The sequence below is a fragment of the Tamandua tetradactyla genome, chromosome 20 (genome assembly GCF_023851605.1).
Source record: "Tamandua tetradactyla isolate mTamTet1 chromosome 20, mTamTet1.pri, whole genome shotgun sequence".
Classification (NCBI taxonomy): domain Eukaryota; kingdom Metazoa; phylum Chordata; class Mammalia; order Pilosa; family Myrmecophagidae; genus Tamandua; species Tamandua tetradactyla.
This window is the reverse complement of record NC_135346.1, coordinates 45,059,628-45,083,503: the sequence shown is the minus strand read 5'-3', so window position 1 is coordinate 45,083,503 and position 23,876 is coordinate 45,059,628. Positions and strand designations below refer to the sequence as shown.

The 23,876-nt window shown below is 37.3% G+C and overlaps 2 long non-coding RNA genes across 2 annotated transcripts in view; one reads left to right on the top strand and one right to left on the bottom strand.

Moving 5' to 3' along the window:
* Window positions 1-1,522: 1,522 nt before the first annotated feature.
* The window catches only part of LOC143664582 (uncharacterized), a 116,478-nt gene continuing 94,124 nt past the window's right edge, over window positions 1,523-23,876 (top strand). The window contains exons 1-2 of the long non-coding RNA XR_013166524.1: window positions 1,523-1,716; window positions 5,721-5,851. This is a non-coding gene — a long non-coding RNA (uncharacterized LOC143664582). The remainder of the gene's footprint in view (window positions 1,717-5,720; window positions 5,852-23,876) is intronic.
* Window positions 20,058-23,517, bottom strand: LOC143664580 (uncharacterized). The gene is made up of 3 exons (XR_013166523.1): window positions 23,332-23,517; window positions 22,946-23,088; window positions 20,058-20,350 (listed from the first exon to the last, which is right to left on the bottom strand). It is a non-coding gene; the product is annotated as an uncharacterized LOC143664580 (long non-coding RNA).

Here is a 23,876-nt window from a genome sequence, read left to right as displayed (position 1 = left end):
TTTTGATCTTGTATTTTAAACTTAAATTTTAATTTGCACCATAAAATTTTAATAACTGTCCTCTAGGTTCCAAAGTGAAGGGAATTAAGTATTTTGTTCATGCTGTATATTACACATGTAACTTCAGATTCCTTTGTATCTGCAAGACCTTTGAAGACTGCTTATTAAATTAGTAATGACCACCAGTCAAGGACTGTCAACCTTTGTATACTCATGAGCCTTGACCGTACATCAAAAATAGATGCTGAGGGGGATGCAAGAATAGTTCAGTGGTAGAATTCTCGCCTGCCATATGGGAGACCCAAGTTCGATTCCTGGCCCATGCACTTCCCAAAAACAAACAAAGAAACAAAAGCCAAACAAACAAAAAAGTTCAAACGAATGGTTCTGCAATAATGGGATATTCACATGGAAAAATAATGAAATGTGACCCCTGCCATACAGCATACAAAAAAAAAAAAATGTTGAACTACTTTCTGTTCATGAGTGTAGTAAAATATAACTATGATTAATAAACTCTGTGCTTCACATGGGATTGTAAATAATCGTATCTCTTGCTTTTCCTAAGCTCTGCTGTTTAATTGCAAATGAACGAAGAGTCCATTTGATTGTCTAAGCTTTCCAAAAGACTGATAATAAGGTTCTAGCAGTACAAAAATGGGAACACTTCTGATCAAAATGCCGTTCCTCTATTATCCTAATCTAAAGCAAAGTTAACATTCCAGAAATAGAAAGGCTTTAGTAATTTACTTTTCGGTTTTTTGGTTTGTTTTATGTGATGATTAGATTGTATTTAAAAATCAAAGAACACATTTTAAATAAATTATACCCTTTACCGTTTCAGTACATTGGAGGGGATATGAATATGATCTATCTCTTTACAAATCAGTTAAGAAGAAACCACAAAAAAGAAACAAATGTGTAATACAAATGAAAGATATGTATTTTACAAAAAAAAAGTATATTTTTATTCATTAGTTCACTTAGTGAAAATGTATCGAGAACTACTGAGAACCCATCATATATTATGCTCTGCACAGAGAGCTAAGAGGATCTGAAATTTTCTAAAACAAGGTGTTTTTCTCAGTAATTTGCTATTTAGTGGTAAAATAATATATATTGTGATTAATCACATGAAGGAGCTAAAAGTGAAAGAATGGAGGAAGGACAATAATTCAGAGCAAATTTGACTGTGACTGCCTTGATGGAGCAGGACGCTTCACTGAAAGCATAAAGCTTAATTTAGTTCTTGAAAGGTAAGAAGACAAGGAGTTCAGGCAGCCTGCGGTGGAAAACAAAGCGCAGCCTGCGTTCTCCGAGCCCTCCGCCGGGGGTCGGCGGGTGACCCGGGCGCAGCCGTCCCAGCCCTACGGAGACCCGCGGTCCTCGCCTTGGCTGCCCGCTGGCCGGGACCAGCCCTGAGGCAGCCCTGGGGGTCCTGATGGGCGCAGCGGCCTCCCCGGGCCTGGACCTCTCCCGCCGCCCGATTTCCCTGCCCAGACGTGCGGGGAGAGGAGAACGGCCGCTTCCCGAACGTCGCGGAGAGTCGTTGGGGACTCGAGGGCCCAAAACGCCAATCTGCGTGGACACAAGCGCGGCCACCCCTTCAGGCCGTGGAGCAGTGCAGATCCGGGACCAAGGGTGACCAGTCAGTGCAGCTGGAGGAGATGCCACCTCGTCCTGACAGGGACGGGCAAAGGCCTTAGCAACTGGAAGGTGAGTCCCTGGGCCACCACGGGTGGGAGGGTCAGCGGGACATCACGTGGCTAAACCTTGCTTGATATTAGGAGAGAGAAATAGTAGAATAATGCCACATTTGTTCAATAAAAAGTGCCCACCACCCTTTGGGAAGATTTACTGGCCCTTTACAGAAGGCATGAAAAAGCTGCTCTCAACTTTCCATCCAACCTTTTGGAAGAAAATTTTGCCATATCTGTTTTCTAGATGTAAAGGCTGTGGACATATGATAGAGTTAGAATATCACACATCTTGTAATGCCCATTTGTTAGGGGAAAAAAAATCATGGAAATGTCTTCTAGAAATGACTTTGAAGTGGAATTTAGACTTCCTCTGGAAGTGACACGTGGAGGACACACATGCATACTTGTTCTGTGGGTTAGAGGACATAGAGCAGAAGACTAAGAAGAGGAAGAGAAGGTTCTATGCCAGACTGGTCATGTTTAGATGATATGTTCATAGTATAAGCATCATTCTGTGTGTGCATTTCACTCCTCACTACTCTATCTAGAGTTGACAATGCTAAGTACTTTTTAAAATATATCCCTTTCCTAGATGTTCTGAAGTGCCCAACTTATGTTAAAAGTAGACATAGTAGGAAAACATTTTTAAATTATCTTTTTGTTAAAATTCATATTGAAATATTGTGGGTTTTCTTGGAATGGCTGAACCAATTCTCTGAGCAGTACACATTTTGTTCACTGAATTGGGGAAGGAGGGAGAGGGAAGTGTAAAGAGCCTTATGCCAGTGTGTTTATAAGGAGGCAAGAGTAACTATTGTGCGTTTAGTTTTACTTTGATGTATATATGGTGTATATAATGCACGGATATATCCTAATTTACATCTAGTCTTCTAGATGTTAAAGAGATTGCCAGTCTATGACAAAAATAGAGTTAGTAAACTAATACATCTTGCACATTTTGTGCTAAAATTTCTAGAAAGTTTTTTTCTGAAAATTTGAGCATTGCAGCCCACAGTTTTGGTGGGGGAAGTATAAAAGGGAAGGTTCTAGACCAAAATGCTCATATTTAGAAGACACTTTCAGATCAGCTGTTGTTGCATGTGTGCGGTTTATTCAAGACTACTCTGGATATAGTGGGCAAACTAAGTCCGTATTTGAAACATCTAGTCCGTCTAGATGTTTAGAAGTGCCCAACGTATGTTAAAAATAGAAGTGGTAAAATATTACTTTGTAAATAGTGTCTTTTAGAGATGGGGTTGTTAAACCATCTCTATGAGCAGCACACTACTGTCTATATACTCATTCAATGGTTTGGAGGAGGTGGAAGGAAAGCAATTACAAAAAGGAATACGCTAGTGTGTTCAGAAAAAAGTTATTCTGTATGTTCGGTGCATTTGTTTGGCTGTATGTATAGGGTATATAAGGAACAAATGAGTCTTAATTTTGTAACATCTGGTCTGTAGTGTTAAAGAGCTTGCCAGTACATGACAGAGCATAGTTGATAAAATTAGCATATCTGTATACTTTGGGTCGAAATTCATTTGAAAACTTGTCAACTTTAAATGACTTTTGAGTATAAATTTGTCCAACCACCTCTAAACGTTACACTTACCTGTACTTGTCTGCTGAAATGGTGGTGGAGAAAAGAAAGTGAAGAGGGAATGGTTCGAGGCCAAGATGTAATAGTTAGGAGACACCTCGGATTATACCCATTACTGTTTGTGCAGTTTTATTTAACAATACTATGTATGCAGTGGACACGTATGCTCTTATTTGGAATTTCTAGCCTTTCTAAATGTTTAGAAGTTCTTGATGTGTTTAAAGATGGAGGTAGTAGGATAACACTGTAAATAACTTTTAAACTTTGATGGGAAGGCGGTGTGACGGTGATTCAGTGGCAGAATTCTCACGTGCCGTGCCGGAGACCCATCCCAGAGATGCGCCCATGCAAAATAAAAAAATTTGATGGAAAATACTGTCGTTGAGAATGCAATTGTTAAACCACCTCTGAACACTGTACTCTTATACTTGTTTATTGGTTTGAAAGAGGTGGGAGGGGAGAAACTGCAAAAGGTGTTTGGCTAGTATGTGCTAGAAAATTTCTGATCATCCATCGCCCTGTATGTTATGTGCACTCATTTAACTTTGCTGTACTGAATATATTGTGTATAAACAGGCAAATGAGTCCTAATTTTATAACATCCAGCCTGTAGATATTAAAGAGGTTGCCAATGTATGACAAAAATATAATTAGTAAGCTAACACATTTTGTACAATTTGTGTTAAAATTCATAGACAAGCTGTCTTCTGAAAATGACCCTTAGAAATGAAATTGTAAAACCACATCTAAGTGACACACATACCTGTAACTCATCCACTGGGTTTATGGTGGAGAGAAGGAATCAGGAGAAATGAAGAACTCTGGACAGAATGTTTTTTTCAAATATAACCGTTGTTACAGGTGTGAGATTTATTTAACACTATTGTGTATGTAGTGGATAAATTTAAGTCCTTATTTGAGCCATCTAGTCTTTCTATATGTTTAGAAGTGCAGAAAGTATGGCAAAAATAGAGGTATTAAAATAACACATTTTGTAGATATTGTTTTGTTAAAATTCGTATGATATATTTTGGAATGGAAAAGTCAAACCCCTTTCAGGACAATACACATTCTGTTTGTGCTGTTTCAGAGAGGAGGGAGAAGGAAGTATCAAGGGCTCTATGCCAGTAAGTCAATAGTTGGACAATATAAACCATCGTCCTCTGTGTTCTGTACATTTTGTTTCACTTTACTATGTGAAGTGTGTGTAGTGGACAAAAGAATCCTAATTTTGTATCACCTAGTCTTTCTAGATGCTAAAGAATTTGCCAGTGTGTGAAAGAAGTAGAGTTAGTAAACTAATAAATTATGTGTTAAAATTCATAGGGAAGACTTCGTTCTGAAAAACAACAGAATTTACTTGTGGAAGCAAAATTATTAAAGTCCCCTCTAAGCATTGCAGATGCAATACTGGGTTGATAAAGGTGGAAAGGGGAAGAGTTCTAGGCCAGGATGTTCCTATTTAGAAGATGCTTTCAGATTATTTCCTTTGTTATATGTATATGGTATGTTCAATGCTGCTGTGTGTGTATCATGGACAAATGTAAGTCCTTATTTTAAACATCTAGTCTTTCTAGATGCTTCCACCTATGCAACATGTTAAAAGTAGAGAGTGTAAAAAATAACACTTTATAAATATTTTTCTGCTAGTACAGAGGAACAGCTGTATTGGCGGAGTGGCATTGTAAACCGATGTCTTATAGGAGTATGATGACAGGGTGGGTAGTGTAGGGAAGAGGGAAGGGCGGGTTGTCTGTTTTCTGTATAGGCATTTTAGTTATTACTGTGCATTAAAGATTAAGTTCTAATGTCCAAAGTATATTTAAAATAGAAGTAGAAAAGTAGTCCCTATAGAAATGTCCTGGCGGGCCGCGGTGGCTCAGCGGGCAAAGTGCTTGCCTGCTATGCCGGAGGACCTCGGTTCGATTCCCGGCCCCAGCCCATGTAACAAAAACGGAGAAACAGAATACAATAAAACAAGAAAATGTTTAAAGATGTTTCCCTTTCTTCCTTCCTTCCTTCCTTCTATCCTTCCTTCCTTCTCTCTGTCTTTCCTTTAAAAAAAAAAAAAAAAAAGAAATGTCCTGTGTTAGTTTATAGAAAGGATGTCTTCTGGGAGCATTGTTAATCCACCTCTTGGAGCGAGATGTATTTCTGTACTTAGTCACTGAATTGATGGGAGAGGAAGACGAGGAAAGGCACGGGGAAGGCTTTCTGCTAGTATCTGTATTATCTAGAAGACTGTGTTAGATTATAACCACAGTTTTATGTGCATTTTTGTAAAACATCTGTGTTTATTGCAGATAAAATTAATTTTTATTTCACAATATCTAAGCTTTTTTGATATCTTGAAGTAACAATGTATAATAAAATGTAGAGCTAGTGAATTAATGAATTTATAACTGTCTTTTTGTTAATAGAAAAGCATTTTTGGCATGGAATTATTAAAACGTCTTTGAGCAGCTTGCATCTGAACTTGTTCATTAGATCGGCTGCAGAGGGACAGTAGAAAGTGCAGATGTGCTCATAGTTCCACTTTGATGTGACCATTGTATGTATGCATCTCTTGGATACCGTACAAACACTGTTAAATAATTCATGGAAGTATACCTTGCTATTATTTCAGTATAGATCTGACCATGAATTCTTTTAGGTACCTTATTCTTATTGCATTCTTGCTTTATGTTTCGTTTTAAATTGAGCACTAAGGAAATGCAGTATTTGTAACTCTGCTAATATCTGTAGATGCTTGTTGCATTTTTGTCTTCTTTGACATTTGGCCCCCAAGAAAAGTAGGAATATGTATTTTTTTTCCCCTGATTGAGTTTGTCATGTATTCTTGGTTATCACAATACTCATGGCTTTGGGACTTTGAATTGGTAAATATTCATGGAAAAGCACGATGCATTCTGTGAGATCTCAACCACATAAAAGTGTACGCTCATGGGTGGGCCACGGTGGCTCAGCAGGCAAAGATGCTTGCCTGCCATGCCAGAGGACCTGGGTTCGATTCCCTGCCCATGAAAAAAAAAAAAAGTGTACACTCAGTTGTGTGTATACAGATAAAGGACCAAGAAAAATATGTCAAGATGTGAACCCTAGAAGAATATGTCAAACTGTAAACTGTTTGTGATTCTGGATGATGTTTGTGTTCTTCGTTTTTTGTGCTTCTCTATTTTCTGTGTTGTACAATTAACTTACAAGTTTGAAAGACAATAAATGTTATTTTAGAAACAGTAAAAAAAAGAGAGATAAAGAAACTTCGCTCATCAGACAAGGGAAATCCAGGAAGACCTAGGGTGAGTAAGAAGGAATAGTGGCATGGAATGCATAGCCCAGTTAGGCACTTTTGAGTTATTCATTATTGATAGAGGGCAAGGGGAAAAAATAGGAGGTGATATTAAAGAGTGACAGATTGCTATTACACTCTCCCACCCCACCTACCATTTACTCAACAACTCCCCCCTCCCTCTCCGTCCCAAACACACAGACAGGTAAAAATATAATTGACCCAGAGTAAGGTATGCAATGATTATGATCCATATATACTAGTGACCTGAAAAACACAAATTATAATAGACTCAGGTCTTTAATTATTGTCATAGTGATTGACTCTAATGATAGATGCAAAAAATTGCCATAGTCTAATATTATCTAGTTATTGAGCCATAATTTACATGTAGTAAAATACTCCTTTTTTTTTCTTTCACGGACAGGCACCAGGAATCAAAGTCTCTGGCATAGCAGGCGAGAACTCTGCCTGCTGAGCCACCGTGGCCCACCCTAAAATAGTCTTTTTAGTGTAAGATTTTAAGAGTTTGACAAACACATACACTTAGGTATTCAGACAATCAAAATAGTGTATATTTCTATCACCCAGATGTATAATTACCAAGTTGATAAGAATATAGTATGGGTCCATCACCCCCCAAAATTTCTTCATGCACCTTTATGATTACTCTGTTCTCCCCCTATAGGCCCTATAGTTTTCTCTTTTCCAAAATGTTATATAAATGGAATCACACAGTTTGCAGACTTTTGAATATGGCTACTTTTACCTGGCCTAATGCCTATGAGAGTCACCCATAGTACTAAATGCACCAGTACTTCCCTCCTTTTTATTGCTGAGTAGTAATCCGCTGTATGTTTGCACCACGATTTGTTTATTCATTCACCATTTTAAACACATTGTGTCATTTCCAGGTTTTGCCAAGTGCTCATAAAGCCAATATTATACATAAGTTTGCTTCTCAACATGTTTCTTTTAGGTAAATATTTTGGAATAGGATTGATGAGTAATATAGTAGGTATATTTTTGACTGTATTGGCAACTAACAAACTATTTTACAATTTGGTTGTAGCAATTTACGTTCCCCAGCAAAGTATAAGTGTTCTAATTGCTCTTCATTCCCACCAGCAGTGAGTTTTACATTTTTGATATTTAAGTGATTTAAATAAGTATGTATATCATTCCTTAATAACAAGTGATGTTGAATATTTTCACATGTCCTTTATGCCATCCATTTATCTCCTTTGGTGAAGTATCTGTTCAAAACTTTTGTCCATATTTTTACCTTTTTTTTTGAGGGGGTGGGTGCATGGTCTTGGAATTGAACCCAGGGCTCCCACATGGAGGGCGAGCATTCTGCCACTGAACCACACATGCACCCTTTTTTTCCATTTTTTTTTAACATGGTCAGACACCGGGAACCAAACCCAGGTCTCCAGCATGGCAGGCAAGAACTCTGCCACTGAGCCACCATTGCCCCCCTTTTTTTCCATTTTTTAATATGAATTTTCTTATTAGAGAAGTTATAAGTTTATAGAAAAATCTTGCAGAACATTCAGAGTTTCCGTATACCAACCCGATTATTAATACAGGTAGAACAATCGGAGTTTCCATATACCAACCCTTGATTATTAATACATTGCATTAGTGTGAAACTATTGTTACAATTGATAACAGAATATTATTATAAGTGTATTATTTACTATAGGCCATGGATCTACAGTAGGGTTCACTGTTCTATTGTACATTCCTATGGGTTTTAAAAAAATTATTCTGGTAGTGTATATATATATATGTGTGTGTGTGTGTGTGCGTGTGTGTGTGTGATTTCCCCTTTTAATCACATTCAAATATACAACTCAGTGTTGTTAATTACATTCACAATGCTGTGCTATTATTGCCACCATTCACCACCAAAACCTCTCCATCACCCCAAAGAGAAATTCTGTACCAAGTCAGCATTAACTCCCCAATCTTAACCTCACCCTGGCCCACAGTACCCTGTTCTCTGGTTTCTGACTCTATGAAATCTAATAATTTCAAATCAGTGAGATCATATGATATGTGTCTGGCTTATTTCACTCAGCATGATGCCTCCAATGTTTATCCATGTCATTGCATGCACCAGAAATTCATTCCTTTTTAGGACTGAATAATATTCCATTGAATGCATGTACTACATTGATGGACGCTTGGTTCGCTTCCCACTTTTGGTAATTGTGAATAATGCAATGGTGTGCAAATATCTGTGTCCCTGCTTTAAATCATTTGAAGTATATACTTAGAAGCAGCATTGCCAGGTCATATGGTAGTTCTATACTTGACTTTCTGAGAAATCACCAAACTGTTTTCCACACTGGTTTCACCATTTTACATCGCCACCAACGAGGAATGAGTGTTCCTACTTCTCTACATCATCTCCAACACTTGTTTTTTCCCAATTTTTTAATAGTAGTTCTTCTAGTGGGTGTGAAATCATATCTCATTTTGGTTTTGATTTACATTTCCCAAATAAAGGCTAATGATGTTAAGCATCTTTTCATATGCTTTTTGGCTGTTTTTATATCTTCTTTGGAGAAATGTCTATTCAGGTATTTTGCCCATTTCTTCAATAAAATTGTAGTATCTTATTTTACACTAGTTATGTTTATTTAATTTTTAAAAAATTCCATGCATGGTTATCTTGAATTTGTGGATTGCATCATATGGAGTTTTCAAATATTTTTATCTTTCAATATAAAGCTTAATGGTCTACCCAAAACTGCCCACAGTAGTAAAAAAAATAGTGCACTGGAAGTCATTTGATGTTTGAGCTTAGTTTCTAATAAGGATGGAGAGGTTACTTGTAGTTAGTAATCTATTTATACGAATGATGATTAATTTTTTTATTTGAAAAGTTGTGGGTTTACAGACCAATCATGAATAAAATACAGGAGTCCCATACACCACCCAACATCACCACCTTACATTGATATGGAATATTTGTTACAATTGATGATAGCACTTTTATAGTTGTATTAAATTTTTGAACATTAATTACCCCTCTTTCAATTGATGAAAAAATATTAAAAATAGTACTTTTAACTATCATCCAAAGTGTACATTAGGTGTATGTATTTTCTTCTACAATACAATTCACTATGTTACACTTTATCTTTTAACTTTATTCTAGTAACATACACAACCTAAAGTTTCCCCTTTTAACCACATCCATCTGTATAATTCAGTGCTATTAATTACAGTCACAATAATGTGCTACCTACCGTGACCACCATCCATTTCCAAAGCTTTACAGTCAACCTAAATAGAAATTTTGTACAAATCAAGCATCAACTTCCCATACTCTATCCTCAACCCTTGTGTGCCAGTTTGAAACTGTTGGGTACCCAGAAAAGCTATGTTCTTTAATCCTCATTCAGTATTGCTGGGTGGGATCATTTTTATTGTCTCTGTGGAGATGTGACCCATCCAGTTGTGGGTGGGACCTTTTGATTAGGTGGTTTCCATGGAGATGTGTCTCTGCCCATTCAAGGCAGGATTGCTTACTGGAGCCCTTCAAGAGGGAACCGTTTTGGAAGAGCTTCAGTGCTAACAGAGCCCACATAGGTGGAGACATTTGGAGATGCAGAAGGTAAATGTCCTTGGGAAGGCCTTTGAAGGAGAAGCCAAGAAAAAGCTGTTAAAGAAAGCTAGCAGACATTGCCTTGTACTTTCCCAGCTGAGAGAGAAACCCCAAGTGACATCAGCCCTTTCTTTGAAGTTAAGGTATCTTTCTCTGGATGTCTTAGTTTGGACATTTCTATGATCTCAGAACTGTAAACTTGCAACTTAATAAATTACCACTTTAAAAAACTGTTCTACTTCTGATATTGCATTCTGGCAATACCTGGTCACCTATATTCTAGATTCTAACTCTATGAGTTGCTTATTATAAGTAGTTCATGTCAGTGAGATCATATAATATTTGTCCTTTTGCATCTGTCTTAATTCATTCAGCATAATGTCCTCAGGTTTCATCCATATTGTCATATGAATCAGGACTTTATTCCTTCTTAGCTGAATAATATTCCATTTTATGTATATACCACATTGGTTTTAATTAGAGAAGTTATTAGTTTACAAAACAATCATGTATAAAATATAGGATTCCCATATTCCCCACCACCACCACCACCACCTTTCATTGTTGTGAAACATTTGTTACTATTAATTATAGCACTTTTTAAATAATCTTTTAACAATAATTACCTTTGTTACAATTGATGAAATATTATCAGATAGTTCTGTCTATCATCCATTATTTACAGTAGGTATATTTTTGCCATATATCACTCTATTATTGGCAACTTGTATAAGTATAATAAATTTGTTATAATCCATGTAAGAACATTTGTGTACTTGTACTATTAACTATAGTTCATCGTCTATAATAGGGTTTACTATGCTGTACAGTCTTATGTTTTATCTTTTCATTTTTATTCTAGTAATATTACATCCTTAAGTTTCCTCTTTCAACAGCATTCACCTGTATAGTTCAGTGTTCTTGATAAATTCACAATAAAATGCTACTGTCACCATCATCTATTTCCAAACCTTTACCATCAGAAAATTTAAAAATCTGTATGAGTTTAGTGTCAACTCCCCATTCTATAACCCTAACCTATCTCATGGTACCTTATATTCTACATTCTAACTCTATGAGTTTGTTTATTATAACTTGTTTGAAACTGTGAGATAATATAATATTTGTCCTTTTGTGTCTGGCTTATTTCACTCAACATAATGTGCTCAAGGTTCATCCATGTTATCAAATGCATCAGGACTTCATGCTCAAGGTTCATCCATGTTATCAAATGCATCAGGACTTCATTCCTTCTTACAACTGAATAATATTTCATTGTACGTATATACCACATTTTTTTTATCCATTCATCAGTTGCCATCACTTGGGTTGCTTCCATCTTTTGGCAATTGTTTGGGTAGACCAGGGATCAGCAATGAAAACAGGTGTGCAAATGTGAGCTTGAGTCCCCACTTTCAGTTCCTTTGGGTATCTACCTAGTAGCAGGATTGATGCATCATATGGTAATTGTGTATTTAGATCCTGAGGAACCACCAAACTGTCATCCACAGTGGCTGCATGATTTTACATTCCCACCAGCAATTAATGATTGTTCATATTTCTCCATATTGTCTCCAACACTTGTGGGTAGCTGTGGTTTTGATTTGAATTTCCCTAAGATGATAAGCATCTTTTCATTTACTATTAAGTAGCCTCTTTGGAGAAATTTCTTCTCAAGTATTTTACCCACTATTTAACTGTTTTTTTTTTTGTTGTTGTTGTTGTTGTTGTTGTTGCTGTTTTTGCCTTTTCATTGTTGAGTTTTAGAATTTATTTATATATTCTGGATATTAAACCCTTACTGGATATGTAGTTTCCAAGTATTTTCTCCCATTGAATAGATTGTCTTTTCACTTTCATGACAGAGACTTTTGATGCATATTTTTTTTTTATTTTGAATAAGTCCCATTTATCTATTTTTTCTTTTGTTGCTTGTGGTTTGGTAGTAAAGTCTAAGAAACTATTGCCTTAAACAAGATCCTATAACTGATCCCCTACATTTTATTGTAGGAATTTTATAGTTCTAGTTCTTATGTTTAGGTATTTGAGCCATTTTAACTTAACTTTTGTATATGATGTGAGATAGCAGCCCTCTTTCATTCTTTTGCATATGGATAACCAATTCTCCCAACAATTTGTTGAAGAGACTGTTCTTTCCCAATTGAGTGGACATGACATCCTTGCCAAAAATCAATTGGTTATAGATGTGAGGGTCTATTTTTGAACTTTCATTTTGATTCCCTTAGTCAATATGACCATCCTTGTGCCAATACTATGCTGTTTTGACCACTCTAGCTTTGTAATATGCTTTAAAGTCAGAAAGTGTGACTTCCTCAACTTTTTTCTTCTTCCTCAAGATATTTCTGGCTAATCAGGGCATCTTACCCTTCCAAATAAATTTGATAATTGGCTTTTCCATTTCTGCAAAGAAAGTTATTAGAATTTGCATTGAGATTGCGTTGACTCTTTAAAACACTTTGGGTAAAATTGATATAATATTTAGTCTTCCAATCCATGAACATGGAATGTCCTTCCAGCTATTTAGGTATTCTTTAATTTCTTCTAGAAATGTTTTAGAATTTTCTGAATTCAAGTCCTTAACATCCTTGGTTAAATTTATTCCTAGATATTTGATTCTTTTAGTTGCTATGGTACATGGATTTTTTTCTTGGTTTCCTTCACATCTTGCTCATTGCTCGCATTATTAGAAATACTGATTTTTTTTTGCATTGATATTGTATCCCCACCACTTTGCTGAACTTGTATCTTAGCTCTAGTAGTTTTATTGTAGATTTTTCAGGACTTTCTATATGCAGAATCATGTCATCTACAAATAGTGAACTTTTTTCTTCTTCCTTTCAAATCTTGATGCTTTTTTTTGAATAATTATTTTGGCTAGAATATCCAGTGAAATATTGAATAACATAGGTGACAGGGGCATCTTTGTCTTGTTCCAGATATTAGAGGGAAAGCTTTCAGTTTTTCACAATTCAGTATGAACTTCTTTGATTATTTGTTTCAAATTCTGTGTCTCCTCTGATGTTTTAATTTGTTCCATTGACGGAACCCTATCTTCCTTTTTCTTAGTATAGCTTGTAATTTTTGCTGATGTCTAAGCATCTAATTATCTTGGTGAGTTTACTCTGAAGGTTAGTTTCTTTCTCTTGTTTAGGGTTTTATTGTAGATTCCTCTTTGTTAAAGCCCTTCTTTGATGATTAAGCCAACTTATTCTAGACCTTCAGTGTTTAAATGATCAGTTCTTCTCAGCTCTTCTTCATCTGAATCTTTCCCTGGATATGTGGTACAATTATTAAGATTGTACTTTTTGTGTAATTATTTCACCACCAAGAGAAAACTTTCCTCTGTTCCATCTCTGGAAATCTTGAACTGGGCTTTTTTGTGTGCAGAATTTTCACTCCAGATCCTATGATTTGTTTAAATTCCCTCCCTTACTCAGTGCTCTGTCTTCTTCATTCTTTTCAGTTTTGGGATCCTCCTGTCTTACAGAAGTTCAGTTAAAATCCACACATACCCCTCTTTTGCCCCCTCCCCATAAGACTTTTTCTTACTCCAGTTTCTTCCCCAGTATGGTGTTCTATCCAGATGGGATCAATCCAGAAAGGTGGGTCACTTCAGAAAAGTCCATTTAACTTTCATTGAGTGAGAGTAGCACTTTCCAGCCAGAGTTTTACCACAATCTCACTCTTTCTTTCTTCTTTTTTTTTTAACCTCCTGGAGGCCCTTTTGTGTGCAGCACTCCTCAGCCAACTTGTGTTCCACCCTTGGTCTCTGTGGACTCGGGTCCCTGTTCTGAATATGCCCGGGGTTCTGTTGATACTCTGCCAGGTGGGAGGTGGGAGGAATCAGGGCTGCCTTCTCTGAGCAACTCTCCAAGGTGCACTGGACCTAGTAAGGGAGAGAGAATGGACTGATGATCCAGGACAGAAGGTTACTGCCTGGTATTTTCCTTTCCCTTCACTTCAGCATTTGTGGGGTCTTTCTTCCTCTCGCGGCCATCCTCCAGAGTTCTAAGCAAGTGGAATCTGTTCTTTTATTCACTGAATCTCTGGGGAGGTGTTTTTGGGGGGGATATTTTTGGTTGCCATGTTGACGATGCCCTGCCCATATTTTTAGATTTTTTTTATTGTGATTTAAAAGTACATTTTGTATTCTGAATATAAGTCCTTTGTCAGTTATATGTTTTGCAAAATTTTCTCTCAGCCAATAGCTTTTCATTGTCTTAACAGTATCTCTTAAGGAGCAGAAAATTTTAATTTTGATCAAGTCTAATTTTTTTCTTTTATGTATTATGCTTTTGATGTCATACCTAAAACTATTTGCCTAATCCAGCATTACAGAAACATGGTATTTTTTCTCATACACAATTTGGTTAAGGATTTCAAGATTGGTTGATTATCTTGGATCATCCTGGTAGACTCAAGGTAATCATAAGGGATGTTATAAGAGAGAGGGAGGAGGATCAGAATCAGAGAGTGCAATATGATGATGGAGACAGAGAAAGAGGAGCAGTGGTGATGATGGAGATAGAGGTCAAAGTGATGTCACTATTGCAAAGAAACCACCAGCTAAGGAATGTAAGCAACCTCCAGAAGCTGAAAATGGAACCTCCAAAAAGAACACAGCTCTGCCATACCTTGATTTTAGTCCAGTGTGATTCACTTTGGACCTCTGACCGCCAGGACATTCTCAGAGAAACCAGAGCTGGTTGACCATTCAGAAAAGTAACTGTCTGTTATTAAAGTCTTGGAGCTGACATTCTAAAGGTAGCTGAAAACCTTCTGGCTTTGAAAGAAGTTGTGAAATGGATTCACAGAGTCAAAGCTGAGGGCATGGCTTTAAATAGTGAGCTATGATTCCATCAATCTGGAGCTTCCAGACATTTGACTGATTTTCTCCTCAGGAGGTAGCATAGATCGTCTTGGGTCTGAACATCCTGTTAACCATGGAGTCTGAGAAAAACTGCTGAAGAAGAAACCAAAGAACTAAACTTGTCGGAGCTGAAGTAGATTTTTGAGACAATCTATTCCAGTAGGATAGACTTTGGGCAGGCAGGTCTCTCCTCCTTGCTCAACACCTTTGAACAAAGCCTAAATCAGTCATGACACCTCTGCTTGCCTTTTGCATTGAGTCCCAACACTTGCTCAGAATTTTTCTCGGCCAGCACTGGAAACAATGACCACTGTTGTCAACATGGATGTGCCTGCTCAGATCTCTCTTCAGGAAAACAGTGCTGCCTAGCTGCCAAGAGAATGACAGCCTTCAGCTGTTATTTCCTTCAGGGTCTGTCTCAGTTTTTAAGAAGTTGTACTCTTCTCTGGTTGGTCCCTGGTCAATGCCTGAACAGGGCTATGGTATAAGGGCCCAGTTGTTTCTGCCAAAAGTGGGCCATCTCTAAAGTGTGATCTGTGCTTCAGAGCTCCTAGATGTACCAGGGGGATGGTTCCCCCTGTCCAACCCCACCTCCTCCTCTTTTCCTTTCACAGTTATCATGCCTTATTAAAATTTTTCCACTCCAAAAAATACATATAACAATGGGCCAGATATTTTGTACTCTTTGATAAACTTTTAAAAATGAATCAAATAAAAGATGGGCCTAACTGAAACTGCAGTTCAATTAAGCAAGCTACCTAAGGTGGAAATGAGCAGTCCAAAAGGATATTTGAGGAGATGGGGAGAGAGAGGCCCGATAGAACATAGAAGGCTCTAAATCCATGAGATGCCCTAGACAATAACAGATAAAAAAAAAAAATCTAAAAAGGGAATCTGCTATTTCCAACTATCTGAATCATCTCTCATTATCAGGTTGGGTTATTTTTCCATGGATTCACTGATTTTGATTGAAGCTGACACATTTCCCAGGAAAGCAGAGGATAAGAGGATTTGATCAATGGTGGGCAGATCCATTAGAAGCCAGCACGCACCTGAATACCATAGAACAAATAAAGACCAGCTTTCCTTGTTCTGTGCATAGATATTACAAGCCATATATTTTTTTTCCTTTCTCCTGATTGACTTTACATACACCTGTGACACAGTCGCTCAATGAGCACTTGGCTAAAAGGAAGTTTTCCAGATTTCTTAATCTGTTCTTAGTCAAAAGTTTTTGGTACTTTAACTGCCCAAATCCAAATCCTCAGCTGCCTTCTGTCTACATGCTGTATTCTTTTGTGTGGTTAAGGACATAATTTATATAAAAGTCATCTCTCTCTATCACAGGCTGTAATTCTCCTTTAATTAGATTGTAATTAAAATCAAATAAAGAAACATGCAGATGAATAACTTCATAAATTTTTACTCCTGGAAAACGGTTATTTTTTTTCTTTGTTAATCAGCCTAAAATGTATTCAGAGAATGGTTTTCTGCATTTTGATAGTAAACCACTAACTGTGTATGCTTGCGTGTCTTTTCCCCTGAAAGGCTCTCACACAGAGCATTTTAATTTTCCACAGTATTGCTATGTTGACCTTTGAGACCTTGCAAAGTAAAGTATTTATGATCCTGGGCTTTTTTACAGTATTGTTTCAATATTTTTGTAACATTTGTATTTCTTGCTGATGTTTTTGGCATTAAAAATCACTCAAGCTGTGCTAAAATATTATGGTATTCACTGAACCATACCATGGAAGAATAATTCAGTTCAGCGAGGTTATTCTAGCTCATCATGTACACAAAGGATTGAAGAAATTGTAGAAGATTCTCAGCTGCCTGCACGGGCAGCATTGAGACTCCCCCGTACTCCCACACTAATAACTTGACATAGAAAACCTTTACTTGAATATAGAAATTTCTGGTTTTAAGTCTTTAGAAAAAATGAAAGGGACAATACAATGGCCCAATGGAAAAGAAAGCAAGTACTGGTGGACAGTTCTTCTGGATCACCAATATGCTTTCTTGTGACAGACAAAAATCAAGAGTCAACTCTCATTCTCAATTTTAACACATTCCTATAGAAGCCCAACAAATGATGTCGTCTCTAACTTAATTAGAATGGTAGAACATGCTATTAGAGATATAAACCAGGGGTAATATAACATTTGTATATTTAAGTTGTACCTAAGTTTGAATGCTATGCATGCACCATTTTTTATTTATTTTACAATTTCTGACCAAGAATAGTTAAATTCAGAGTCTGTTTCTTGTCACACTCAGCATGAGATGTATATTATAAAATTACCCAGTATGTTTTAATCTTTTGTGTATTTCCTCTTCTGATTGGCTAACCATTCATGTTCAACCTTAATAACTTCACATACAGTCCTTAAGGATAAAGGAGAAAAAGCTGACAGGTCAAAAAAAAAAACAATATTTACATGCTTAAAGGATATATTAAAATTATATAAGGATCAAATATATTTTGAACTACAAATGACTGAGACTTTACATTCAATGTACTCATCCAGTAGAAATCGTAAATTCCTTCTGTAGATGAAAAACAGACCTTTCAAATTGTATTCCTTGTAGGTAAGAAAAGTAAATACTGTTGCAATGTTCAAATGCAGTACAGTGTTTAAGCACATGGGCTCTGGAATCACACAGTCTTGGGTTCAATTAAAGCCGCTGCTACTTATCTGCTGGGTGACTTTGGGAAACTTACTTAGTCTTTCTAAAGCTCAATTTTATCATACATAAAATGGGTTTATTAATAGTTTGGATTTTCGTTAAATTGCTATAGTAAAGGCAATAAAATGATATTGCATTTAATACAATAGAAGTTTATTTCTCTTTTCAAATAATAACAGATCATAAGCAGTCTAAGGCTGAAATAGCAGTGCTCAGGTGCCAGAAAAAGGGCTCATTCTCTCATGTTGCTTTGTCAAGCTCAATAAATAGTCTGTATTTTTATAAAAAATTCTCCTTAATCTCTTACTATCACATGAATATATTAGCCAGTGGGAAAATTAATAAATGAAGAGGAAGTAATGCAGACCCCAAAAATGGTCACTGTTCTACTTTCCTTGTGTCCATTCCCCTTAATAATGTGACTTTGCGACAACTCCCATAAGGTAACCAAATTCCCCACCCCTTGAATCTGTGCTGGTCTTGTGATTTGTTTTATCTAATAAAATGTAGCAAAAATAATGTTCTCAGAGTTCTGAATCTATGTCTCAAGGATCTTGAACTCTTCTGCTTGCTGTCCTGGAACTTGCTAGCCCCTGTGTAAATATGCTGAAACTAGCCCACTGTGTGGAAAAAAAAGACATGTAGTCCAACTACTCCTATAACTCCTGCCCACATTCAGCCCCCCAGGTAGCTGACAGATGATCACAGCTAAAAGCTCAGCTAATGCCAGCTGAAGAATCAGCCAGTTGATCCTGACCCAAATTGTCAGCTGCAGAACTATGAGCGAAAATAAATGGTGGTGGTTTTAACCTACTAAGTTTTGGGGTGGTTTGTCAGTCAACAAGAGATAAAAGGAAAGGTATCCCCTTCTTTTGATAAATAAAATCAAGTCCTACATGGAGCCACCCATGCTAAACCCCACATCAGCAAATCAAAAACCTAAGTAAGTCTCTAGTTCCTGTAACTGCCCAGCTCACCCAGAAGACAAAACTTAAATGCAGCCAATCAGTTTTCACCAGCTAACTTCCTCATTCCCAGGCAAACACCTGCACAAACCATATTAGGAAATGTAGTCTGCACTAGCCAACAAAATTTATCTCCCAATGTAGTAACTTATTTTACCTATAAAAACCCATTGCTGAGGCTGCCCGTGCAAAAAAAAAAAAAAATTTAAAAAAAGAACATTGCCCTCTTTCTTCAGCAGAACTCTTCTCTACCTCATGGCAACTGAAGTTTCCCCAATTCACGAATTGATTCAATAAAACTCTCTGAGATCCAAGCAAAATTTGCTCAAGCTTTCGTTTTAGCACATTTTAAGACCATGGCCCAAAATCTGCACATATCAGTTCCACTCATGTGCCAATGGTAATTTAGCCATCTGGCCACACCAGCTGCAAGGGAGACTGGGAAATGCAGTCCAGTCAGTGGACACTATCCTGTGTCTAGCTATATTTAAGTTCCTATTATTAAAGGATAAAGAGAAGAATCTACACTTGGGGGAAAGTAGTGGTTTCTGCATACTCTTGAGTTTGTTGTGAAGATTAAAGGAGAAAACAAATGGCCTTGGCACAATGTCCTTGGCCCAATGACTGGAACCTCAAAAGGACCCAATAAATATGTGCTATTATTTATATTCAGAAACATAAATAAACAGTATTTGTTTAAATGCTCACAAAGAATAGTCAGACATCTCAAACTCTCCAGAACTATTTCTGGCTTGTCCATTATCCTCCAGCAACCCCTGCCTCGTCCCAAACTAAAGTCAGGGACCATATTGGAAGAAGATTCATGAAAAGGACATAAAGAATGACGTTGAAACACTGTATCTAGTGGACAAGCCTGGGTGTCTGCTAGAGAAAGATTAGATAGAGTTTATGGCATAAAGCCGAGAGACAGGACTAAAGGAAGTCCTTTCAATTCTATCATCTGTCACTGTGTAATAAATAATGTCACTGATCAACTGTTAGAAATCAGAGCAGGAAAATTTTTCCCCTTTTGTCCCTTCTTTTACACTTTTTTTTTTTTGCAATTGGAAGTTTTGTTAAATGAAAAACAGGTGGTGTGTTAGTAAACAATTTTGATCTTGAGGATAAAAAAAAATGTGTCCTTTTCCGGCAGCCAATTTATGTCTCTTTCCTATTTTAAAGCAATAGAAATGGGGGGAAAAAAGCAGAATGGAAAATGAGCTGTGTGGGAAACTGACAAAAATGAAATCTAAATGTAAACTTTAGAAAGCAGCATGATGAATGTACATCATTCTCCAATAATATATGATCATCATTTATTGGCCAATTCAATTACCACTAATAGTAACTGTAAAATAAGTAGGCAAACATTAAACAGGGTTTAATCATGGATACATGTGTATCTCAAATTATACCAAAGTAACTTGACTGAACCTGTGTCTCTTCAGAATCCTGGAGTTCTCCTCCAGACTAGTGGATGGGGTTACACTTGGTGAACAGTTATTGTTGAAATCGGTGGGAATTGTTCCTCTCTCCCTCCAGAGCTGCTGCCAATTCAGAATTTGCTATTACAAATCAAATCCTGAAAGAACCTGAAGAAAGATTAAGTAATCAATAAGTAAAGTGGCACTTGAACAAAAGAATGAGACTGCAGTGAGATGCAGGAAAAGTGGGGGCATCTTGGGAGTGGCGGTATTTATACAACAGGTTCCAATTGAAACGCAAGGCTCAAGGTCAACAACTGAAAAATCAGAAAGCCAAAAGAAAGAAGGCTTTGTGGGAAACCATGTATGAGTAAGGACTAGGAGCTGACAGGGGCAGGAGCCAGAGAATATAAACCACATTCCAAAGGAAAGAGACCCAGAAATGGGTGGAGAGAAGAACCATAGACCAGGATAAAGGCACTGAGGAGAAAAAGAGGATGGATGGCCCTAAAGCAAATTTACAAATATTTGCTATATTCGAAGTGATTAAGAAGCAAATACCTGTCACCCATACAAGCTGATATTCTAAAATATACAAATTGTGAAGCTAATTCTATCAAATGACTAGGAAATAGATTGGAGGAAGAATATAAGCAAAGATTAAAGTGTGGTGCCCAAGAAAAGTAAATCAGCATTTTCAAAGGAATTCTAGCTTCTCCTGAGGTCAAATGACATTACATAAATAACAAGAAATATGAGCTCAGATTACATGTGGTTGAATAGGTTTCTCTAGTGGAGAGAATATTCAGAGCGAATGTGCACTGTGATGCTGTAAAAGGCAGAGTGTGTTGTTGATTCCTGTTGTGCATTCCTACCATGACTCTTTCTCCCTGTTTTGGTAAAGCTGCCCACTTTTCCTTTGGGAACAAGACATTTGCTTGAGCTACGGTTTTCCATCAGAGTGCTCAAGTTATACCCCCTCACAAACTGTTGGACACACAACCCAGTCCAGGCCAATTAGATTCTCCCTCCTAAGAAAGTGCTACTTTACCAGCCAGACACAAAGACAGATTCAGTGCCATGAAGTGTCACTCCTCTTTTCCTGCTATATGACTCTCCCTTCTTCCCAAGTTCTGGTGGTTCAGCTTTCCTTGGATGTTCTAAGCTAACCCCCATGCTTCCCTTGGATTCTGTTCAAGCTTGGTACCAAATTTTTCTGAGGGGAACAGCGTACATCACTCCACAAATACATTTGACTATATGTTTTCCTTTCCTTTGCTTTCCCTTCCTTTCAACCATCTCTTGCTGTCTCTCTCCCTTCCTCTTTCTCCATTCCTCCCCACCCCCCACTTTTGGCAAAAGGGAGGGGAAGACACATTGCTCTAGAGATTAGTAGAAGACTTTGAGAGCATAGTAAGGGGATATAAACTGTACTTGCTGATAGTCATTCATTGGGAATCATCAAGTAGGGAGCAATAATGTCCCCCTCTCTGTGTTCATGCCATGGAAGGTTTAAATGTCCTTACGAATGAAGTGAAGTCCCCACACAAAGATATCATATTGGCACCATGGCTGTCAAGGATCGCATCACTCCTCCTCTGAGAGGAATGTTATGTCCAGAGCAAGGAATAGTATTCACCAGAGAATTATCTTCAGGAATGACTGTAAAAGGGAACCTTGAGCTTATTGCAAGGCAGGACTTTCCTGGAGAACAATAAGCCTTGGTTAAATGAATAGTCTCCCTCATTCAGGAAGGCTGTTAGGGGAAAAAGTGAGAATGCTCCTTGGAAGACCCCTCCCAAAGCCTAGTGTTGGCTGGTATGCATAATTTTGAAGAGAAAATAGCTACTAAGTATATTCATTTAAGAATTAAGTGAAACTGTCCTAATACAGGGGCACAGTATAGCAATACCCCTAATTATGAAAATGGCAGAAAGTGGAGGTCACAAGTGGAAAGAAGGAATAAGTGGATGCTCATACACATGTGCAAGTGATTTTAATTCTGTATTTGTGCTTTTACAATGATAGATCTGGAAACAACAACAATAATGTTCATAATGGTGATAACAACCCCAATAATATTTGGGTTCTATGCTTCACACATTAGAAATCATTATCTCCATTTTACAGACGAGAAAACTGAGGCAGAAAGACAAGCTAACTGTCTAGTTTAATGTCCCCTCAGCTGGTCTTCTTATCCTAAACTGTCTTCTTCTTTACCCCACAAAATATTCAAACATGATACAATTTGTGGGGATAGTGGTGTTGCAAGGAAATTGTATATAAATATGCAAGTGTGTATATATACACACACACACACACACTCACTTATACATATACAAACATAAAATTCAAAAATTCAAAAAGAATGAATAATAGATGAATTGAGACTATGAAGGGGATAGAAAGGAGAGAGGAAGGACATTTAGGATGCATCTTCCTAAATGTGGTTATCAAGGATTCTGAGGGAGTTCGTGCCTGAAAACTGTTCCGGGAGAAATATGATGCAGAGCTTTCTGGAAAAGAGCATTTATTTTATCTGTTAATTGAGTCTTTTGGTCTGGACTTACTTCCCCTTTTTAACAACCTATGCCTTATCCGTGTAAGATATGTGTATTTGTCTATGATGGAAGTTAATTGAACCTTTATGGAGCAAGTTAGTTACATGTGATTGCACTTTGTTTACAGAGATTCTAACTGATAGCTCTCTCCAGCTCTCACAGAAATATTATTGCAAATTTTACAACTTTATTACATACTTACAATTTATCAGGTTATGTCACAAGTTCCAATGTCTTTAACTTCTATCCTGGGTTCATGAAGAACATTTCAACAACAAAAGTCACCTGGCCCGAAACTCAGATAACCACCAAAGCTAGACAAGCTGCATAAAAGAATGAAGCAAACTAGGAAAGAGAAACATCATATGACCCTCTTAGTCTGCATCTCATTTTCCCATAGCATAGATGCAGAAAAGACTCTCTACTTTAAGAAAAGTTACAGTTAAAGTGGTATGATAACAGTAAGTCAACACTGGTGTTAGTTTCAGAAAGATAATAAAAGATGGGTAAGCACTGTTACTAAACTAGCAAATGCATGATCATCTAAAGCTAGCAGCAGCTACTCAACCCAATCAATTAGTGCCACACCTTTAATATGGTCCCAGTACTGTCAGATGTTCTTAATTTTTCAGCAAAGTGTGGTAAATAAGAGAAATGGCCCCATTCTCCCCCACTCCTTCCTGTGTCCACGCTGTCTGCCAAGTAACTACACAAGGCTTGTCACACTCTGACTCTGAGCTAACCATTGCCATGTTTTGGCCAACAGAATGAAGCTCAAATGATAAATGCCAGTTCTAAGCTTAGAACTAAGAGGTCTTGCATGTTCCTCTCTTTTACTTCTGACATCACCATGAGAATGTATGGTTGAGAGTGAGGATAAATTTTGCTAGGCTGATGAGGATGAGAGACAGGGATGTGGGCAAAAGACAAATCACTCCAGCTCAGGGCCAGAATTGTGATCCCAGCCAAGATGAGTGAAACCACATAGCTAGCCACTAAATGATCCCAGACACACGAGCAAAACCTTTCTGCTGTATGCCACTGAGTTTTCATGGTTGTTTGTTATGAGCATTATTGTGGTAATAGATAACTGCTACGCAACCCCTTAAATTCCTGTTCTTAGGTGAAATTTT